Below are 22,853 nucleotides of genomic sequence, written 5' to 3'. Positions count from 1 at the left end.
CCTGTCAGGGGAAAGTCAGACCCCCAGCCCACAGGCAGGGCTGACGTCTGTTTTGGAGGAGGCTTTGGGGAGGCACAGTTCACCCCCTGTGACCTGGACGGACTTTGGTCCCCTGACCTGGGGTCCAGGCCCGCCTCCCAGTGCCCAGCCATGCCATGGCTCAGATAAGAGAGTGGCGAGCAGCTGGAAAGGCAACCCTCGAGTGGCAACGCTGTGGGGCCAGGGTCACGGCCCAGGGCCAGTGACAGCTGTCCTGCTGCTCACTCAAGCATGAGTCACCCCTCGCAGAGCCTCAGACTTCCCAGCTAGAACACGGGGGGCTAGGAAGAGACAGTCTCGCGGGGCCATTCAGCTCCCCCCAGATTCGGTTAGAGTTCTCTTCCCTCTTGGCTCTCACAAAGGAACAGGAAGACACAGTCCTTACCTTCAAGGGATTCGAGTGGGGCGGTAGGGACAGTCACCTCCTAACCCTGTCCACACCCCAGCGCCAAGTGTCACCAAGTCCAAGCTGGCACTGCCCACCACACGGCAGACCGATAAACCGAGAGACGAGTTACTGGGGCAAGGAATAGTAACTTTATTCAGAAAGCCAGCAGACCAAGACGATGGTAGACTCGTGCCCCAAAGAACCATCAGGCCTCCTTCATGTAAAAGGGATGGGAGTAAAGTCAAACATTTCCTGGTCCCAGTCAGCCGCCAGAGTCATTCACAGGTGGGCCTGGTCAGGATGCTCTCTGTGAGCTAAACAAAGGTATTTTAGCTTAATGTCATTACCTGGGAGGCAGGGTTCCCAGAGACGGACCATTATGTATAATTTAAGCTTATGGGTAACATCCGTTTAGTGATTAACTTGTAATAGAATCCAAAGGTCCTTCCCTATTACACAAGTGTATGATGTCAAGTTATTTTTCTCTGAGCCTCGGTTTCCCTCACTGTAAAGTGGGGCTATAAGAGCTACCCTTAAAATTATAGTGTTACCGCATGAGATACCACTTCACACCCACGAGGATGGCTATCATCCAAAAAAAAAAAGAGGGGGGGCTGGAAATAACAAGTGTTGACCAGAATGTAGCGAATTTGGAACCCTCGTGCACCGCTCTGAGAATATAAAAGGTGCAGACACGATGAGAAACAGTTTACATTTTCTCAAGAAGTTAAACATAGAACTACCAGCAGTTCCATTCCTAGGACTGTGTACCCAGGAATTGAAAGCCGGGACTAAAAGACATCCTGTCCACCAGCGCTGAGAGCAATGTTATTCACAGTAGCCAAAACCCGGAAACAGCCAAAGTGTCTGTCTACGGATGAATGAATAAACAAAACACGGTAAAGACATCCAATGGGCTATTACTCAGCCATAAAAAGAAGGGAAACTCTGACACACGCTATCACATGGATGAATCTAGAAGACATTATGCCAAGTGAAGTAAGCCAGACACGAAAGGATAAACAGCGCGCGATTCCCCTTATGTACAGTATCTAGAGCAGGCTACAGAGACAGAGAGTGGAAGAGCGGCTACCAGGGGCTGCAGGGAGGGGAGCAGGGAGTTAGCATTTCATGGGTCCAGGGTATCGGTTTGGGATGATGACAAATTCTGGAAATGGTTAGTGGTAATAGGTGCAGAGTACTGCGAATGAATTAAATACCACTGAGCTGTACATTGAAAATGGTTCAAATGGTAAATCACATGTTATGTATCAGTTCAGTCAGTTCAGTCGCTCAGTCATGTCCGACTCTTTGCGACCCCATGAATCGCAGCACGCCAGGCCTCCCTGTCCATCACCAACTCCCGGAGTTCACTCAGACTCACGTCCATCGAGTCCGTGATGCCATCCAGCCATCTCATCCTCAGTCGTCCCCTTCTCCTCCTGCCCCCAACCCCTCCCAGCATCACCAAAATAAAACTGTACCTTGTGTTTTGGTTTCTTTTTGCTGCTGCTGCTAAGTCACGTCAGTCGTGTCCGACTCTGTGCGACCCCAGAGACGGCAGCCCACCAGGCCCTCCATTAGGAAAAAAAAAAAACCTTGGGGCCTGTTAAACGAGACAGGTATGCAACCCCCAGTTATATTCTCTGGCAAAAGAAAAGTCATCCTCTTATATTTCCTTGCCAAGAAGGGACAAGAGACAGACCGAAGTCCACCACCAGCAAGGCATGCCCTCTGCTGAGCCCCGGAGCAGGCGTGGGGTGGGAGAGGGTCTGCAGAACCTGTAGACCCTACTGTCTACTCTCTCCCACAACCCCGCCCCCAAGGAGGCTCTGCGACCCAGCGACACCCACAGAGCGCCAAAAGTGATGAATGACAAGGGGCAGAGTGCTCGCGGAGGCTGGGAGGGGCAGCAGCGGCAGGAGGGGATGCTGTCCTTAAACCAAAGTCCGGGGAATTCGAAAGCAAAGACGAGGGCAGTGGGGCCGCTGGGAAGCCGGGGAGGCTTCCTAAAGGAGGTAGCCTTGAACTTGGTTTTGAAGGAGGCAGAGATGGGACCCCCCGGTTTCTTGCAACACCTCTGCTTGGGCTGGGTGCAGTGACGAACCATTTATGGAGCTTCCACTCAGCACTTACTCAGTCCTAACAGTGACCCTGTGAGGCGGCAGTCGTTGTGCCCAAGTTATAGAGAGGGAACCTGAGGCCCGGAAGACTGGGCTTGTCCAGGGTGGCGGCCCAAAGGTTGAAACCAGGCTTATCTGACCCCCAGATCCATGCTGCCCCCACAGTGCAAAGCTCCTCCCCCAGGATCCGCGCGGGCCCCACATCCCTCACGACCCCACCCCACAGACGCGTGACTTCCACCTAAGGAGGAGGCTGTGGATTTAAACCCGGACTTATACCTGGCTGGGGAGAAGCGCAGGTGGCCCCTGGAACTCGCGATTGTCCTCTGAAACGGGGACAGTCTTGTGCGGTCCGTGCCCTGAACCTGTGGAGTCTGTGCTAATTCTGATGTCAGAACTGAATTGAACTGTGGGATGCTTAGTTGGTGTTGAAGAATTGTATAATTGGTATGGGAGAAAAGCACACAGTTTGGTGTCAGGAAAAAAAACAGTATCACACAGTCACTTAAAAAATTTTTAATGGTGCCAACTGATTGGAGGAGACCCAAGGACGTCCAGGGCGCCTGCGGGGCTCTTGCTCTTGGCCTGGCCAGCGCTGCAGTTGTTTGCTGTGTGGCCGTTCACTGAGCTATAAAGGTACCTGCCGTGCATGCTTCTGTCTGCTACTGTTACTTCATAATATGTAATAAGTCCCAAAGGTTGTTTCCTAAATTTTAACTTTATTGGTGAGAAAAAAATACATCTAAGGCCCCCAGGGAGCAAGTTTGCAACCCTTCAGTGTTTTCTCCCAGGTGGAGGGCACCTGGCTGATGAAATCACCAGGGTGCCAGGATCCGTCTCCCAGCTGAGAAGAGCTGGCAGCAGGGGACGAGGACCGCCAGGGCGCTTACGTCCAGCCCCTCCTCCTGCACGTAAGGTGTCGTTATCTGCATTACTCAGATGAGGCCCGCAGGGTCCAGGAGCCCCCAACGAGAGGCGCCGCGTCAAGTCATCATCCTGGGACTTCCCTGGTGGCCCAGCGGTTAGGAGTCCGCCTGCTAGTGCCGTGGACAGTGAGTTCAGTCCCTGGTCCAGGAGGATCCTGTGTGCCACAGAGCAATGAAGCCTGTACACCAGGCTACTGAGCCCACATCATAGACCGCGGGCCAACTATGGAAACCCGGGCACCCTAGAGCCTGTTCCCCGCAAGGGAAGCCCCCGAAATGCAAAGCCCATGCGTGGCAGCAAAGAGCCCCTGCTCCCCATAACTAGAGAAAGTCCAAGCACAGCAACATAGATTGAGCGCCGCAATTAATTAATCTTTAAAAGTCATCATCTCATTAGGGGCCTCAACACCTCCAACAAATTTCCAACTCTGTTTATCTCATCTTCAAGAGCCTCTTGCAGGCCTCTGCCTGGAGCAGGGCAGGTGGGATCCCAAGACTTTCTCTGCGGCCTCTTCCACAGGGCCTCACTTGCTTTCATGACCTTGAGTCACTCTTGCTGCAATTTTAATTATTATTTTAACGATGCTTTTCAAAGACGCTTGGCGGCCTTCGGGCACTAAGGTCTCATCAGCCCAAATTCATCCCCATTACTACGATTAGTATTTTATTAACAGTAATAATTCCCTGCACAGGCCATCAACTTGTCATTAGGTGATTTCAGAACACTGGTAGAGGCTGGCTCACAGCAGGTCACAGGCAGCATTTTGCCTCCCATGATTAGAACTCAGCACACGCCATCAGTGGTCTCCATGACCAGGGCCGGGCGCAGTGATGGTATTTCCAGTGGCGCCTCCCACAAGAGGACGTTAGGCCGTACAGGATGCGGCATTAAACAGTGAGATGACCTCTTAGTCATTCTTTTCCCACATTTTTTTCTTTAAATTTGACCAGGAGAAAGTCTATCTCATTCTGTTTGTCCCTGGAACCTCTCCCTGTCTCTTTAGCACAGACAGAACAGACCCCAGGCTTGGACCCTTGGGCTGGACCTGGTGAAAATCTAATGATGCCAGTTTGCTTTTCTAGGGTTATTTTCACCATCATCTTCTATTAAGGGATGTAAATTTTCCTTTTCAAATGAATTTATTTAAGTAATACAAGGTGAATCTAAAGAAAATATTTCTTTTTTTAGTTAGAGAAGAATTGCTTTAGAATATTGTATTGGTTCCTGCCACACAACAAAGCAAAGTCATAATTTTATATATATATATCTCCCCTTCCTCTTGAGCCTCCCTTCCCCCCTCCCAATTCCACCCCTCTAGGCCATCACAGAGCCCCAGACTGGGCGCCCTGTGTTATACAGCAGCTACCCACTGGCTATCTATTAGTGAGTATATGTCAATGATACTAAAGAAAATATTAAAGAAATGATAATCTGGGTCAGAGGTCAGCAAACTGTGGCCTGCATGCCGACTCTGTTGCACTGCCAGACTTTGTATGGTTCATGACCTGAAAATGTTTTTAATGACTGTAGAAGCTGCTCTGTAACAGAGGGAGCCCAGTCTGGGGGAAGGGAGTGGAGAATAAAACGTGAAGAATATTTTGTGATACGTGACAAATATATGAAGTTCAAATTTCAGGGTCCAGAAACCAAGTTGAATTGGCACACATCCATGTTTATTGATTTACATTTTACCTAAGGCCGCTCTCCTGCCACAACGGCAGAGCTAAGTAGTTGCAAAAGAGACCAAATAGCCCACAATGTTTAAAATACTTATTATTTGATCCTTTACAGAAAAAGTTTTCTGACCCCTGGTTAAGGTGGTTGGCTGACACGGCCAAGATCTTGTGATGGTACCAGAGTGAGTCAATCCCTCATCAGAACTCTAGGAGGTTATCATCATTCGTTTCCACCCAGTTTACAGGTGAGAAGGAAACTGGGGCTCAGAGAGGTTTAGTGACTTGCACGAGGCCACACAGCCAGCCAGCAGAAAGTCAGAATGTGAACTAAGGTCAGACTCCAAAGGGGCATTTGGTGGGCAGGGCTGAACATCACGTATGCTTTGCTGATCTTTCTCGCCACCCATTCATTTTCTTCATGTCCCTCAAATACACCTAGTACTTTCTTTCAAACCTCTCTACCTTCGTTCAGACACCTCTTCTTCCTGTTAACTCCAGCAGGATAGCCCCTCCTCCAGGAAGTCTCTGCTATAGCCCATCCCTCCCGGACCCAGGGCAGACTTCCCTCCTCTCCCCTTCCCACACTGGTACCTGCGTGTCAGTGGATTTTTCATCTTTTTTTTTCTTTTTGCCTCATTGCACAGCATATGGGATCTTAGTTCCCCAACCAGGGATCGAACCTGTTCCTCCTGCATTGGAAGTGCAGAGTCTTAATCACTGGACTGCCAGAGAAGCTCCCATCATCATTTCTTGATGACATGGCTCATCTCCACAGCTCAGGAAACGCCCTGGAGGGCAGGGACGGCGTCAAGCACAGAGCCCTAATCACTGAGCAGAACCAGTCAGGCCCTCCTCGCCTCGAGCCTCATCTCTGGCCACCTCACCTCCGGGTGCTTCTGCTTTCTGCTCCTGCCGGACTGAACCACCTGTAATTCCCCAAACCCTTTGAGTCAGCTCAGGCCTCTCTGCCTATGCACGGCTGTTCCTTCTGCCGGACCATCCTCCCTGCCCCTTCTGCACCTAACTCCTATGCATCCTTCAAAGCCCCAACCAGGCATCAGTATGGAGACTGCTGCATACCCCCTCCCACCCCGACAGAGCAGACCCTTCCCTCCCCTTGGCTCTTCCATGCCCCCCGGCCCTGGTGAGGCAGCAGGAAAGGAGGCTTAGCCTGCAGGCTCTGGACAGTCTGGGGTCCAGTCTGGCTCTTCTCAGCTCTAGTTCTCTGTCACTGCCCCAGTGACTGAGCCTTGCTCTGCCTCAGCTGTTTAGCCTATAAAATGGGGGCGGCAACAGAAGGTTGCTCCCGGTATCACTGTGAGGCTTGGATGAGACGACACCTGGGAAGCCCTTACCTAGAGAGAGGCCCCATCACTGTCCGCTGTTTGATTTCTTTTGCTCACTTCTTTGTTTTTAATCTGGCTGCACTGGGCCTCAGTTGTGGCACACAGGACTTTCAGTCTTCACCATGTCGTGTGGGATCTAGTTCCCTGACCAGGGACGGAACCCAGGCCCCGGAATTGGGAGCACGGAGTCTTAACCGCTGGACCACCGGGGAGGTCCCAGCCTGTCCTGTTACTACTGCACCGTGATTCCGATTGTCAGATTCCGATTGTCAGCCCTCCAAGTGCTGGGGGCTCTGCGAGAGCCGGGAAATGGCTCTTGTCTCCGTGACTCCCCCGTGCCCTGCTCAGCAGATTGGGGTGAGATACTCAGGAAACATGATTTCCCGTCTCCTTCCCCCTCCTCAGCTCCACCCCCACCCCTACTGCCCTCTAGACAAAGCACACAGGCCCCAGGGTGGCACTCACCCTGCCCAAGTACAAGCCTACTTTCTCACGGGGGTCCCCAACACAAATCCAGGGCTGCAGGTTCCAGGCTCCCCAGGGCCACCCTGGGCTGCCCCCACAGCAGCCCTTCTAGCCCACTGCAAATCCAAAGAGAGTACCCCATAAACTTGGTTTATGAGCCAGGAAAAAGATCAAGACGCTTGCCTTGTTCCTGAGTCACTAAGACCACAAAGAAGGCCACACCAGTGTCCTTGTTCCCTGTCCAGCCACCAGGCCCTCTCCTGAGAGTGGACCACCCCCCCAACCCCGTAAATCAGAAAAAAAAAAAAAAAACACCTGCATAGCCAAAGGCACACCTAAATACTGTCCTAAATACTGTCCTTCATAGTTGGGTTCAGGGCCAACACGGCAGCAGGCAGAGCAAACCAAAGCCTTCCCCAAACCATAGTCCCACACATCTAAGCTCGAAGCAGGCGGGTCAGCTGCTTGGCTGAGCTTAGTGACCCAGATAACCATGATGGTGAGATCACTCACCTAGAGCCGGACATCCTGGAATGGGAAGTCAAGTGGGCCTTAGAAGCATCACTATGAACAAAGCTAGTGGAGGTGATGGAATCCCAGTGGAGCTATTTTCAAATCCTACAAGATGATCCTGTGAAAGTGCTGCACTCAATATGCCAACAAATTTGGAAAACTCAGCAGTGGCCACAGGACTGGAAAAGGTCAGTTTTCATTCCAATCCCATAGAAAGGCAATGCCGAAGAATGCTCAAACTACCGCACAATTGCACTCATCTCACATGAGAGCAAAGTAATGTTCAAAGTTCTCTAAGCAAGGCTTCAACAGGACATGAACCGTGAACTTCCAGATGTTCAAGCTGGTTTTAGAAAAGGCAGAGAAATCAGAGATCAAATTGCCAACATCTGTTGGATCATGGAAAAAGCCAGAGAGTTCCAGAAAAGCATCTACTTCTGTTTCATTGATTACTCCAAAGCCTTTGACTGTGTGAATCACAACAAACTGTGGAAAATTCTTCAGGAGATGGGAAAACCAGATCACCTGACCTGCCTCTTGAGAAATCTGTATGCAGGTCAGGAAGTAACAGTTAGAACTGGACATGGAACAACAGACTGGTTCCAAATAGGGAAAGGAGTACATCAAGGCTGTATATTGTCACCCTGCTTATTTAACTTATATGCAGAGTACATCATGAGAAATGCTGGGCTGGATGAAGCACAAGCTGGAATCAAGACTGCTGGGGAAAATTTCAATAACCTCAGATACGCAGATGACACCACCCTTATGGCAGAAAGTGAGTTCAGTTCAGTTCAGTCGCTCAGTCGTGTCCGACTCTTCACGACCCCATGAATGGCAGCACCCCAGGCCTCCCTGTCCATCACCGTCTCCTGGAGTTCACTCAGACTCACGTCCATCGAGCTGGTGATGCCATCCAGCCATCTCATCCTCCGTCGTCCCCTTCTCCTACTGCCCCCAATCCCTCCCAGCATCAGAGTCTTTTCCAATGAGTCAAGTCTTCCCATGAGGTGGCCAAAGTACTGGAGCTTCAGCTTTAGCATCATTCCTTCCAAAGAAATCCCAGGGTTGATCTCCTTCAGAATGGACTGGTTGGATCTCCTTGCAGTCCAAGGGACCCTCAAGAGTCTTCTCCAACACCACAGTTCAAAAGCATCAATTCTTCGGCGCTCAGCCTTCTTCACAGTCCAACTCTCACATCCATACATGACCACAGGAAAAACCATAGCCTTGACTAGATGGACCTTAGTCGGCAAAGTATCGTCTCTGCTTTTGAACATATTATCTAGGTTGGTCATAACTTTTCTTCCAAGGAGTAAGTGTCTTTTAATTTCATGGCTGCAGTCACCATCTGCAGTAATTTTGGAGCCCCCCAAAATAAAGTCTGACACTGTTTCCACTGTTTCCCCATCTATTTCCCATGAAGTGATGGGACCAGATGCCATGATCTTCGTTTTCTAAATGTTGAGCTTTAAGCCAACTTTTTCACTCTCCTCTTTCACTTTCATCAAGAGGCTTTTTAGTTCTTCACTTTCTGCCATAAGGGTGGTGTCATCTGCATATCTGAGATTATTGATATTTCTCCCAGCAATCTTGATTCCAGCATTTGTTTCTTCCAGTCCAGCGTTTCTCACGACATACTCTGCATATAAGTTAAATAAGCAGGGTGACAATATACAGCCTTGATGTACTCCTTTTCCTATTTGGAACCAGACTATTGTTCCATGTCCAGTTCTAACTGTTACTTCCTGACCTGCATACAGATTTCTCAAGAGGCAGGTTAGGTGGTCTGGTATTCCCATCTCTTTCAGAATTTTCCACTGTTTATTGTGATCCACACAGTCAAAGGCTTTGGTATAGTCAATAAAGCAGAAATAGATGTTTTTCTGGAACTCTCTTGCTTTTTCCATGATCCAGCAGATGTTGGCAATTTGATCTCTGGTTCTTCTGCCTTTTCTAAAACCAGCTTGATCATCAGGGAGTTCACGGTTCACGTATTGCTGAAGCCTGGCTTGGAGAATTTTGAGCATTACTTTACTAGAGTGTGAGGTGAGTGCAATTGTGCAGTAGTTTGAGCACTCTTTGGCGTTGCCTTTCTTTGGAATTGGAATGAAAACTGACCTTTTCCAGTCCTGTGACCACTGCTGAGTTTTCCAAATTTGCTGGCATATTGAGTGCAGCACTTTCACAGCATCGTCTTTCAGGATTTGAAACAGCTCAACTAGAATTCCATTACCTCCACTAGCTTTGTTCATAGTGATGCTTCTAAGGCCCACTTGACTTCACATTCCAGTATGTCTGGCTCTAGATTAGTTGATCACCTCATCATGGTTATCTGGGTCGTGAAGATCATTTTGTACAGTTCTTCCGTGTATTCTTGCCACCTCTTCTTAATATCTTCTGCTTCTGTTAGGTCCATACAATTTCTGTCCTTTATGGAGCCCATCTTTGCATGAAATGTTCCCCTGGTATCTCTAATTTTCTTGAAGAGATCTCTAGTCTTTCCCATTCTGTTGTTTTCCTCTATTTCTTTGCATTGATCACTGAAGAAGGCTTTCTTATCTCTCCTTGCTATTCTTTAGAACTCTGCATTCAGATGTTTATATCTTTCCTTTTCTCCTTTGCTTTTTGCCTCTCTTCTTTTCACAGCTATTTGTAAGGCCTCCCCAGACAGCCATTTTGCTTTTTTGCACTTCTTTTCCATGAGGATGGTCTTGATCCCTGTCTCCTGTACAACGTCATGAACCTTATTCCATAGTTTATCAGGCACTCTATCAGATCTAGACCCTTCTCACTTCCACTGTATAATCATAAGGGATTTGATTTAGGTCATACCTGAATGGTCTAGTGGTTTTCCCTACTTTCTTCAATTTAAGTCTGAATTTGGCAATAAGAGTTCATGATCTGAGCCACAGTCTTGTTTTTGTTGACTGTATAGAGCTTCTCCATCTTTGGCTGCAAAGAATATAATCAATCTGATTTTGGTGTTGACCATCTGGTGATGTCCATGTGTAGAGTCTTTTCTTGTGTTGTTGGAAGAGGGTGTTTGCTAGGACCAGCGCATTTTCTTTATTAGTCTTTGCCCTGCTTCATTCTGCACTCCAAGGCCAAATTTGCCTGTTACTCCAGGTGTTTCTTGACTTCCTACTTTTGCATTCCAGTCCCCTATAATGAAAAGGACATCTTTTTTGGGTGTTAGTTCTAAAAGATCTTGTAGGTCTTCATAGAACCGTTCAACTTCAGTTTCTTCAGTGTTACTGGTTGGGGCATAGACTTGGATAACTGTGATATTGAATGGTTTGCCTCTTGATGAAAGTGAAAGAGGAGAGTGAAAATGTTGGCTTAAAACTCAACATTCAAAAAAACTAAGATTGTGGCATCTGGTCCCATCACTTCATAGCAAATAGATGGGGAAACAATGGAAACAGTGACAGACTTTATTGTTTTGGCTCCACTATCATTGCAGATGGTGACTGCAGCCGTGAAATTAAGACGTTTGCTCCTTGGAAGAAAATTTATGACCAACCTAGACAGCATATTAAAAAGTAGAGACATTACTTTGCCAACAAAGATCCGTCTAGTCAAAGCTGTAGTTTTTCCAGTGGTCATGTATGGATGTGAGAGTCGGACCATGAAGAAAGCTGAGCACCGAAGAATTGATGCTTTTGAACTGTGGTGTTGGAGAAGACTCTTGAGAGTCCCTTGGACTGCAAGGAGATCCAACCAGTCCATCCTAAAGGAGATCAGTTCTGAATATTCGCTGGAAGGACTGATGTTGAAGCTGAAATTCCAATACTTTGGCCACCTCATGCGAAGAACTGACTCATTAGAAAAGACCCTGATGCTGGGAAAGATTGAAGGTGGGAGGAGAAGGGGAGGACAGAGGATGAGATGGTTGGATGGCATCACCGACTCAATGGACATGAGTTTGAGTAAACTCCGGGAGTTGGTGATGGACAGGGAGGCCTGGCGTGCTGCAGTCCATGGGGTCTCAAAGAGTCGGCCACAGCTGAACAACCGAACTGAACTGAGACATAATTTGCATACCACAAGATTCACCCACAGGGAGTAATTCTATGTGCTCTATTATATTTTACGGAGTCGGGCCACCATCACCACAATCCAACATTAGAATGTTGTCCATTTAGAGCCACTCTCCAGTCCCTACCGCCAGCACCCCCACCAGCCCCAGGCATTCTTGAAGCTATTTTACATCTGTATAGATTTGTCTATTAGGACATTTCACATAGATGGAATCATACAGCATGCAGTCGTTTGAGGCTAGCTGCTTTCATTTAGCATGCTTTTGAGTTCATTCATTTTGTAGCGGTTTCAATATTTCGATCATTTTTGTATTCTATGGAATGGAAACATCAGGTTTTGTTTCTCCATCCACCAGATGAGGGACATTTGAATTGTTTCCATTCGGGGCCATCATGAATAACACTGCTATGAAAATTTACGTGTGAGCTTTGGGTGGGTACAAGTTTTCGTTTTTCTGAAGTGGATAACTAAGGGTGGAATCACTAGGTCTTAGGCTAACTCTGTGTTCACTATTTTGAGAAATTGCTTTTCCAAAGCAACTGCACCATCTCACATTCCCACCACCATGCATGCAGGTTCCATCTCTGCCCACCCCTGCTGACACTTGTTATTGTCTAGTGGGCTGAGTCGTGTCTCACCGTGGTTGTGACCTGCATTTCCCTAACGACTAAGGGTGTAGAGCCGCTTTTCGTTTGCTTACTGGCCATCTGTCTATCTTCTTTGGAAGTGTATCTATTCATATTCCTTTGCCCACTTTTTAACTGGGTTATGTGTCTTCTTCATCAGTCCCCTTTTACAGATTAAAGGACTGAGGCTCAATGAGGCAGAGCAGCTAGCCCAAAGCACCACAGCTTGTGGGGGGACCAGGAGCCTGACCCCTAAGTGCTGCCCTTGGCACCACTGCGGGCCACCTGCAGATCCCCATTCCCTTATTCCCTGTGGGCATGTTTGGAGCTTGTTAGGACTTGAATGGCTCTTTGGAACCGGGGGACTGAAGGGGGACTGGGGGACATCTCTCTACCTTTAGAAGTCTGTGATGCCCAGAAAGAAAAGCGCTTGGCCCCTCCCCAGCAGCCTGCGCCCCTCCGCAGCACCAGGACCAGGTGACAGCAGCGTCACTCTCGCAGGTCCTCAGCGTTGGAGGACGCGTGTCCCGGACCTCGCGGCTGCACCCCATGCTCTCCCCTGGCTCCCGAAGCCTCTCCACCCGCCTCCCTCTCCGCCCTGCATTTGGGAGCCCAGCCCGCTGTCTCCTGACCTCAGGGCTTGGCTCAGCTTCCTGGCCCCTGTTCTGGCTTTTTCTCCGCGGTCTCCCAGCCCTGCCAGCCTGACCCAGCTCTCCTCCAGAAGCCCCCTCAATCAGTCCTCTCAGCAGACAGCGTGTGTGCACCTGCTCAGAGCAGGACGGCAGGGCCCAGAAAAGACGGGATGTGGTCTGTGCCCTTGATAGGGCGGATGAGGCACAATCGTAAACAGTTGAGAGCCAGTGGCGGCTTTGCTTTCTCAGTTTGTTTAGGCTGTGCTGGGTCTTCACTGCCACTCGGGGGCTTTTGTCTGGTCCTGGTGAGCAGGGGCTGTACTCTCTCATCGCCCTGCAAAAGCTCCCCGTGACGGGCTTCTCCTGTTGTGGGGCAGAGGCTCTATGGTGCACGGGCTTAGCAGGTGGGGCACATGGGCTTAGCTGCCCCACAGCGCGTAGGATCTTCCCAGAGCAGGGACTGAACCCAGATCCCCTGCACTGACAGGCAGATTCTTAACCCCTGGACCACCAGGGAAGTGCCGCCAGTGACGTTTTACAGGAGCCGTAACAGATGAGAAAGTCTGTGCGAGGAATTGCGGGGTGAGGGCCAGGAGGCAGAGGGGAACACGGACAGACTCCCCGTTGGAGGGCAGAGGCAGGCAGGGCGCGCTGGGACGCAGGAGCAGCAAGAGCCGTGGCGGGGAGGCGCGAAATCCGCTCAACTGCAAGCAGCTCGGGGTGCTGGTGTGAAGTTCGCACCTGGGATCTGGTAAAGCTGGGGTCACGGAGGGCCTTGCCATACAGAGGAATTCAGAGCAGTGGGAGTGAATAAGGGTTTGAAGATGGGGATGGACTTGGTCAAGTCTGTGCTTTAGGTGATCGGTGCCATCAAGTCCAGCCCACGACTCACACGTGGTATTCTGTGGCTGCCGGCCCATCCCGTTTCCCAGCCCGTTCACTCTCCTGCTCTCCTAGAAGAGCATTTCACACCTCCTCTCTCTCGAAGCCCAGACGCCTCTGCCCCGTCCTCCTCCTCAGCTAAGAGCCTTCCTTCCTATACGCTAAGGAAGCAGAAGCAACCAGAAGGGATGGCTCACATCCGTCCATCACTTCATTCCAGTCTAGGTGGCTCTGCTCCGCACTCCCACCGTGGTGTTAAGTGAACTCTCCAGCTTGCACCTGAGTCCCTTTCCTCCATCTGTGCAAGGGAGCTGTCTGTCCTCCCCTATTCAAGGACATCGCCCTGTCAGCTGGCCCCTGTCTGCTGGGTCATTCTCATCACCATACATATCACTATCTCACCGTAAAGTAATTTCTCAACAGTTTTTTTTTTTTTTTTTGACCCTGCATCCCCTCCAGCAATGGGCCCATTTCTCTGATCATTTTCATGGTACAATGTCTCAAAAGAGTTTTGGATGTTTCTCTAGCCACATTCAGTTTAAAGAACTGAATCAATTCAAAGAATCAAACTGAACACGGAGCGGGAGATTATAAAAAATACCAAGGCTTTCGGCTTTTGGCTCGGAGGAGGCAAAGGTGGAACTTTCTTTGCTCGTCCCAAATCTGGGTTCATCCAACACCGGCCACCTCCACCATGTCGCCTAAAAAATAATAATAATAATGAAAATTACCATGGACATTTGAAAAAGAACCAAACAGAACTTCTAGGAATGAAAAACATATCAAGTGAAATTTACAAATCAATGGCGGGATGAAATAGCAGACCATATAGAGGTGAACAGATAATTGGGGAAACTGAAGATATCTTTGAAGAAACTTATCTAGAATGTGGAACAGAGAGATAAGATTATAAACTACAGGAAAAAAACTAAAGACATGGAGGATCAAATGAGAGGCTGTGACACACACCTCTTTGGAGTTCAGTGAAGAAGGCTGAAAACAGCCCTGCAAAAGATACCCGTGTCCTAATGCCTGGAACTTGTAAACGTTACCATATATGAAAAGTGGTGAAGGGGGGAGGAATCTTTGCAGATGCAAGAAAGAGTCAGAGAAGAGGGAGATTAGCATAGATTATCCTGAGCCCCTAAATGCTATCGCTTGTACTCTTATGAGCAGGAGATTTGACAACACACAGAGAAGTCTACAGGGAGACAAAACAGAGAGAGGTTTGAGGACACCGCCCTTCAAGCCTGGACTGATGCTGCTACAAGCCAAGAGGGTGGCGGCCACCAGGCCCTGTAAGAGACAAGAACGGCATTCCCCCTTCAGCCTCGAGAAAGCACGGCTCCACTGACACCTTGGTTTCAGCCCAGCCATATTGGTTAGGACTTTTGGTCTCCAGAACTGTGAAAGAATAAATGTCTGTGGTTTTAAGTCACCAAGTTTGTGGCCATTTGTCAACAGCAGCCGGAGAACACTCATAATGGGAGAGACGCTTAGCTGCAAAGATAACAGCGGAGAATTTTTTACAATTGATGAAATACTTGAATCATATGTATTGTAATACATGTAACACAGAAAACGTAAAGAAAGATCGAAGTTTAAATTCACATGTATGTATAATATAATGCACCTGCAGAATAACATCGTCAAAGAGAAAATACAGTCAGAGGGGAAACAACAGATGGTTAACCAAGAAACGTGGATGCTTGGACAGCTGACTTTTCAGTATTAACAACTATAGCCAGAAGACAGTGGAATAATGTTTTCAAAGGGACAAATAATTGTCCTATAACGAAAATAATTGTCCCTAAGATTGTATACCTGGAAAAACTATCTTTCAAGAACAAAGACAAAATCCTCAAATGAATAAATTGGGTGTCTTGACACCAATACAGTCCACGGGGTCACAAAGAGTCAGACACGACTGAGCGACTTCACTTTCACCACATATAAACTTTCATCAAGAGTAAGTCAGACAGAGAAAGACAAACATCATAAGATATCACTTGTGGACTCTAATAAAAAATGACACAGATGAACTTATTTACAAAACTGAAATAGACTCACAGGTCTCAAAATCAAATGCACGGTGACCAAAAGGGAAGAGTCGGGGGACACGATAAATCAGACGATTGAGACTGAGATACATACTGAGCTGTCCTGCGCTTTGCCGTGCTAAGTCGTTTCAGTCGTGTCCGGCTCTGCAGCCCTCTGGACTGCCAGGCTCCTCTCTTCATGGGATCCTCCAGGCAAGCGCACCGGGGCAGGTTGTAGTTTCCTGCCTCCAGGAGACCTCTCTGACTCAGGGGTCAAAGCTGCGTCTCCTGCGTTGGCAGGCAGGTTCTTTACCACTCGCACTACCTGGGAAGCCCACCATGTATACTGCTACATATAAAACAGATGCCTAAGACGGGCGTGCTGTATAGCACAGAATTCTACCCAATACTCTGCCATAATGCATATGGGAAAAGAACCTGAAAAGAAAGAAAAAATACGTATGTATAACTGATTCACTTTTCCGTATATCTGAAACTAACACAACATACTAAATCAGCCATGCACCAATTAAAAATTTGAAGCAACTCTCACCCAGGGAACTTTAAAAAGTGTACATCAGGTTGAAGGGAAATGATCCCAGATGTACGACTGGAAACGTAAACTAGAACAATGGAAAAAAAGGGCAACCGTGCAGGGAAATATAAACCAATGTTAATGAAATAAAGTATAGTTAATTAATTATATTAATTAATTAATAGAAATTAATTAATGCACAGATTAATTTATCATTCAATGCAGTTTCAAATAAACTCTCAACCAGGTGTTCATGACATAGAACAATCTCTTTCTATAATTTATAAAGAAGGACAAAGGGCCAAAAGGAGCTGAGACATTCCTGAAGAATTACAAGGAGCAGGGCTTGGCCTACCAGGTTTCAGCACACACAACATCCAGTGACCTCTAAGCCTTGGTTTAAAGCCCTGGTCTTTGTAGTAGTTTGGCCTTGGCTCAGAGGCAGACACATAGGCCAGGGAGCAGATGAGCGAGTCCAGAAACAGACTCGAGCATAACAGAAATGTGATCTAGAGAAGAGTGGTTTTCAAAAATAATGCGGAAGATGAACTGCTCAATACAGAGAGCTAGAACGGCTGCTTATCTGAAAGGGAAAACCTGAAATTAGATCCTTATTTATATAAAATCAGTTCCTTTGGCTAAAGACCTAAACATGCAAGGCAACATTTTAGAAGAAAGTAGAGAAAACTATGTTCTCAGGGGAGGAAAGGACTTTTTTAAAAGCACACAAAAAAGCACAGATCTCATCAATGAGTTCCACGGCGTTAAGAACAAGAATTTCTATTCACCAAAACGCACCATTTAGAAAGCGGAAAGGTAAGCCACAGATTGGGAAATGACTAGTTGAAATGCATGTACTTTACAAAAGATCAAGATCAGAGTATATGAAAAGCTCCTAAAGAAACAATAAGAAAACGATGGCAGAGCGGAAAAAGACGAGAGCTGTAACCTAGCATCGCACAGACAAGGAGACAGCGTTGCCAATAGACATTCAATCTCACTGCGAATCAGGGAGATGCAAACGCAAAACCTCCACAGCGCACCAATCTACACCCACCAGGTTGGCGCCTGCATCAAAGACTGACAGCACCAAGTGTCGTCAGGGTTGCGGGACAATGCAGGCTCTGTACACTGCTTTGGGAGTGTTAATTCACGCAACCACTCTAGAGAGAAACTTGGCATTGTCTGGTCGAGTTCAGGTGTGCGTATCTTCCAACCCAGCATTTCTATTCCGTTTGCCTCACCTAGAAACTCTTACACACGTGCATCAGGGGGTGCAATAAATATTAACGGCAGCATCCCTACGTCTACCAAGAGAAGAATGGAGCCGTGACCTGTGGCTGGTTTGTACAGTAGAGTGCATCACGGGAGTGAAAATGCATGCGTGACAGCTCTACTCAGCCGTATGAGTGAGTCTCATAAACAAAATGCAGATCAAAAACATGCGTGCTGCAGGAAGATGCAGACAGTTCAACTTCATTTCTCCAAAGTTCAAAGGCATGCGAAACTAGGCAACGCGTTTCTCAGGACTGCATCCATCTGTGAGAAAACTACAAAGAAAGGGGCAAAGAAGTGATAAATCCCAAACTCAGGGTACTTATTGCCTCCAGATGAGAGGAAGAGGCAGATCAAGGAGAGACATGGGGAAGCTTCAGGAGTTAATAATGTTGGCTCTCCTAAGTTGGATGCTGGGTATATGCATTTATTATTATTTAATTTATATGTTTACATGGCTCAGTTCAGTTCAGTTGCTACGTCCAACTCTTTGCAACACCATGGACTGCAGCACGCCAGGCCTCCCTGTCCAACACCAACTCCCAGAGTTTACTCATACTCATGTTCACCGAGTCAGTGATACCATCCAACCATCTCATCCTCTGTTGTCCCCTTCTCCTCCTGCCTTTAATCTTTCCCAGCATCAGGGTCTTTGCTAATGAGTCAGTTCTTCGCATGAGGTGGCCAAAGTATTGGAGTTTCAGCTTCAGCATCAGTCCTTCCAATGAATATTCAGGACTGATTTCCTTTAGGATGAACTGGTTGGATCTCCTTGCAGTCCAAGGGGCTCTCAGTCTTCTCCAACGCCACAGTTCAAAAGCATCAATTCTTTGGTGCTGAGTTTTCTTCACAGTCCAACTCTCACATCCATACATGACCACTAGAAAAACCATAATTTTGACTAGACGGAACTTTGTTGGCAAAGTAATGTCTCTGCTTTTTAATATGCTGTCTAGGTTGGTCATAACTTTTCTTCCAAGAAGCAAACGTCTTTTCATTTCAAGCCTACAGTCACCATCTGCAATGATTTTGGAGCCCCAAACCAAAGTTTCTCACTGTTTCCACTGTTTCCCCATCTATTTCCCATGAAGTGATGGGACCAGATGCCATGACCTTAGTTTTCTGAACGTTGAGCTTTAAGCCAAACTTTTCACTCTCCTCTTTCACTTTCATCAAGAGGCTTTTTAGCTCCTCTTCACTTTCTGCCCTGAGGGTGGTGTCATCTGCATATCTGAGGTGATTGATATTTCGCCCGACAATCTTGATTCCAGCTTGTGCTTCATCCAGCCCAGCGTTTCTCATGATATACTCTGCATATGTTAAATAAGCAGGGTGAGAATATACAGCCTTGATGTACTCCTTTCCCTATTTGGAACCAGTCTGTTGTTCCATGTCCGGTTCTAATTGTTGCTTCTTGACCTGCATACAGATTTCTCAGGAAGCAGGTCAGGTGGTCTTGTTTTCCCATCTGTTGAAGAATCTTCCACAGTTTGCTGTAATCCACACAGTCAAAGGCTTTGGCACAGTCAATAAAGCAGAAATAGATGTTTTTCTGGAACTCTCTTGCTTTTTCAGTGATCCAACAGATGTTGGCAATTTGATCTCTGGTTCCTCTGCCTTTTCTAAAACCAGCTTGAACATCTGGAAGTTCATGGTTCACATATTGCTGAAGCCTGGCTTGAAGAATTTTGAGCATTACTTTGCTAGCGTGTGAGATGAGTGCAGTTGTGCGGTAGTTTGAGCAGTCTTTGGCATTGCCTTTCTTTGGGATGGAATGAAAACTGACCTTTTCCAGTCCTGTGGCCACTGCTGAGTTTTCCAAATTGGTTGGCATATTGAGTGCAGGACTTTCACAGGATCATCTTGTAGGATTTGAAATAGCTCCACTGGAATTCCATCACCTCCATTAGCTTTGTTAATAGTGATGCTTCCTAAGGCCCACTTGCCTTCTCATTCCAGGATGTCTGGCTCTAGATGAGTGACCACACCATCGTGATTATCTGGGTCATGAAGATCTTTTTTGTATAGTTCTTCTGTGTATTCTTGCCACCTCTTCTTAATATCTTCTGCTTCTGTTAGGTCTATACCATTTCTGTCCTTTATCGAGCCCCTTTGCATGAAATGTTCCCTTGGTAATTCTAATTTTCTTGAAGAGATCTCTAGTCTTTCCCATTCTATTGTTTTCCTCCATTTCTTTGCATTGATCATTGAGGAAGGCTTTCTTATCTCTCCTTACTATTCTTTGGAACTCTGCATTCAAATGGGTATATCTTTCATTTTCCCCTTTGCCTTTAGCATCTCTTCTTTTCTCAGCTATTTATAAGGTCTCCTCAACAACGATTTTGCTCTTTCGAATTTCTTTTTCTTGAGGATAGTCTTGATCACAGCCTCCTGTGCAATGTCATGAAGTTCCATCCACAGTTCTTCAGGTAGTCCATCAGATCTAATCCCTTGAATCTGTCACTTCTACTGTATAAGCGTAAGGGATTTGATTTACATGGCTGGATGTCCTTAATTTAAAAAAGGAAACGCAGGGTATTCCCTGGCAGCCCATCGGTCAGGGCCCCTCGCTTCTCCTGCAGGGGACGTGGGTCCGATCCCTGGTCAGGCAGCTAAGATGCTGCATGCCAAAACAAACAAGTAAAACTGAAAAAATGAAGCAGGAAATGAAGCTACCACACGCAGGCACCCATACCTCTGGTAACCATGAGGATGGCGTGGAATCCCGAGAGAGAGACTGGAGAGGGGGGACCGGCCACGAGGTTTTGCCTCTCTGGGGGCTTGTGAGTCTCAAACAAAATCACGAGTGTTAAAATGCTGAAGAACGATGCCTAGCCCGTGATAATAAGGTCTATAGAAGTGTTCACTCCTATTGCAGTGATGAGGGTTTGGTGGGAGATGATGGTCATGGGAACAGGAGGAAAGGAATGTGAGAGATCTGTGCAGCTGAGGGTGATTGAATCGGGGCGGGGGCGAAGAGTCAGTAATGACAGTATCATTTCATTGTATGTATTTCATGGCAGTGAAAGCTCTGAGTCCTAACCACCGAACTGCCAGGGAATTCCCTTGTATTTCTTAGCACACTTAGTATTTGCGGAGAACCAAGCAGGGAGCAATAGAGAAGCAGCGGAGGGGGCTTGCAGACCGGGTGGTTGCTGGGCATGCCGTGACTGGGTCACGTGGATGAGTCCCTCTGTCTTGGCGGCCCTGGGCCTTCACTGCTGTGCATGGACTTTCTCTCGTTACGGTGAGCCAGGGCTACTCTCTGGTGGCAGGGAGTGAGCTTCTCACTCCAGCGGCCCTTCCCGCGGCAGAGCGTGGACTCTAGGGTGTGCGTGCACCAGCAGCTGTGGTGCTCAGGCTTAGTTGATCCACAACATGTGAAATCTTCCTGATCCAGTGATTGAACCGGTGTCTCCTACAGGTTGGCAGGCGGATTCTCAACCACTGGACCGCCAGGGAGGTCCGATGGGTATGTGTGTGCGCACTGCCCTGAGAAAGCTGGACTGGAAAAGTTGTCTAAAGGAGGGGAAATCAAGGATTTGCTGGAGGCACCTTCCCCAAGCCTGTCCTTGGAACCAGGGGCAGACGCCAGAGCTCATGGTCAAGGCTGCTGCAGCCCTCAGGAAAACTCAGAGTCTAAGCATTTCCCTTTGGGGCTCGCTGCAGAACCCTCCCTCCCTGCCCTTCAAAATGCCAAGCCTCTTATCTGGGGAGGTACACACATCTTTTGGGGCTTTGCAGGTCACTCAGTGGTAGAGAATCCACCTGCCAGTGCAGGAGATGAGGGTTCAATCCCTGGTCTGGGAAGGAAATGACAACCCAGTCCAGTATGCTTGCCTGGAGAATTTCACGGACAGAGGAGCCTGGCAGGTACCGTCCATGTGGTTGCAGAGTTGGACACGGCTTAGCGACTAAACACTACCCTTGGAAGTAAAGCACATTCATGCCAGAACCCTGTCTCTGTGGGCCTCAGGGGAATCTGACTCCTGAACTGGGCTCTCCGAGGACAGGGTCTTTGAAGATGCTCCCAGGGGCCCTGGCCCTCCCAGCCACATGTCGAAGCTAACCTTGACGCGGGCTGCACGGTCCGTCCCTTCCCCCGCCCACCCCCACTCAGACAGCATTCCCTCCCTCTTACCCTCCCAAAGGAAGGGAAGAAATGATCATCAAAGGCTAGTTGCCGCTGGAGAGGCAACACCAAGGGCCGCTCCACGCTCGGGAGGGAACGCTGCATCTCCTCCTTGTGGTCTACACGGCCAGAGAAGCTTCTCCAGTAGCCAATTACAGACGTGATGCCTGAAAGCATAGTCTTATGGTGTATCTTCTTGTTACTGGAACCGTGGATCAGTTCCAGAAGGGACCTCAAAAGGTCATCTGGGCAGCTGTGCCTCTGAAGACCAACCTGGACCAGACACGTCTCCTCTGTCTCTGAAGGTGCCTACGAGGGAAACGCCACTGATGCACTCTGGATAAGAAGCTGCTCTTGAAAAGCCTTGAGGCAAAGGGGACCTGTCAGGAACATCCTGCCTCGGGCAGCCTGCAGTGGGTTCCCATTTATGGAAGGCGACTGGGCACTGCGAATCAAAGGCTTTAAAATAGCTTCATCCCACATAGTTTCCGAATAAAATGATCCTAAATAAACAACTGGACAGCTGAATTAAGATGCACTTACAAGGTTGTAGATAACAGAAAGAGTATAAATGAGCTATGTGAGGATTTAAACGCATGGCGGTAAATGCAAGCAGCACAGACTATTAAATACACCCATTAAAAAAAGCTTGGCTTGACAGAGAAAGACAAATATCATATGATATCATTTACATATAGAATCTTAAAAAAGCGATAAAAATCAATTTTTATACAAAACAGAGACAGACCCACAGATATTGAAAAGCAACTCATGGGGGGAAAGCAAGTCAAAGGGGAAAAGCGGGGGGGATAAATCAGGAGTTTGAGATGAACATAGACACACTACTGAACATAAACTAGATAACCAGCAAGGACCCACTGTACAGAACAGGAAACAATAGTCAATATTGTGTAATAACCTATAAGGGAAAAGAATCTAAAAAAAGGATATATGTATGTATACTAAATCACTTAACACCTGAAACTCACACAATATTGTCAATCAGCTATACTTTGGTATTAATTAATGAAAATAAAAATAAGTAAAAAGTGAAGAAAAAAAACTTGGCTTGAGAGAGTATTTATGACATAGAGACACACTCAAAACATAGCATTAAAAAGCAGGTCATAAAACAGAATGTTTAATAGTCCATTTTTTATTTTTGAAGCATAGGAAAATACAGAAAAGATGAGAAGCATGTGTAGTAAGAT

General features: G+C 47.6%; 1 long non-coding RNA gene and 1 other non-coding gene across 2 annotated transcripts; both read right to left on the bottom strand.

Annotated features, from left to right (window-relative positions):
- Positions 1-11,824: 11,824 nt before the first annotated feature.
- LOC138433077 (uncharacterized) lies at positions 11,825-16,138 on the bottom strand. The gene is made up of 2 exons (XR_011254133.1): positions 15,816-16,138; positions 11,825-14,362 (listed from the first exon to the last, which is right to left on the bottom strand). It is a non-coding gene; the product is annotated as an uncharacterized lncRNA (long non-coding RNA).
- Positions 16,139-21,621: 5,483 nt separating this feature from the next.
- LOC138434951 (small nucleolar RNA U3) lies at positions 21,622-21,825 on the bottom strand. The gene has a single exon (XR_011254999.1). It is a non-coding gene; the product is annotated as a small nucleolar RNA U3 (small nucleolar RNA).
- Positions 21,826-22,853: the final 1,028 nt, after the last annotated feature.

This window comes from Ovis canadensis, chromosome 2 (genome assembly GCF_042477335.2).
Source record: "Ovis canadensis isolate MfBH-ARS-UI-01 breed Bighorn chromosome 2, ARS-UI_OviCan_v2, whole genome shotgun sequence".
Lineage (NCBI taxonomy): Eukaryota > Metazoa > Chordata > Mammalia > Artiodactyla > Bovidae > Ovis > Ovis canadensis.
The sequence above is the reverse complement of the archived record's forward strand: the minus strand, read 5'-3'. Positions and strand labels throughout refer to the sequence as shown.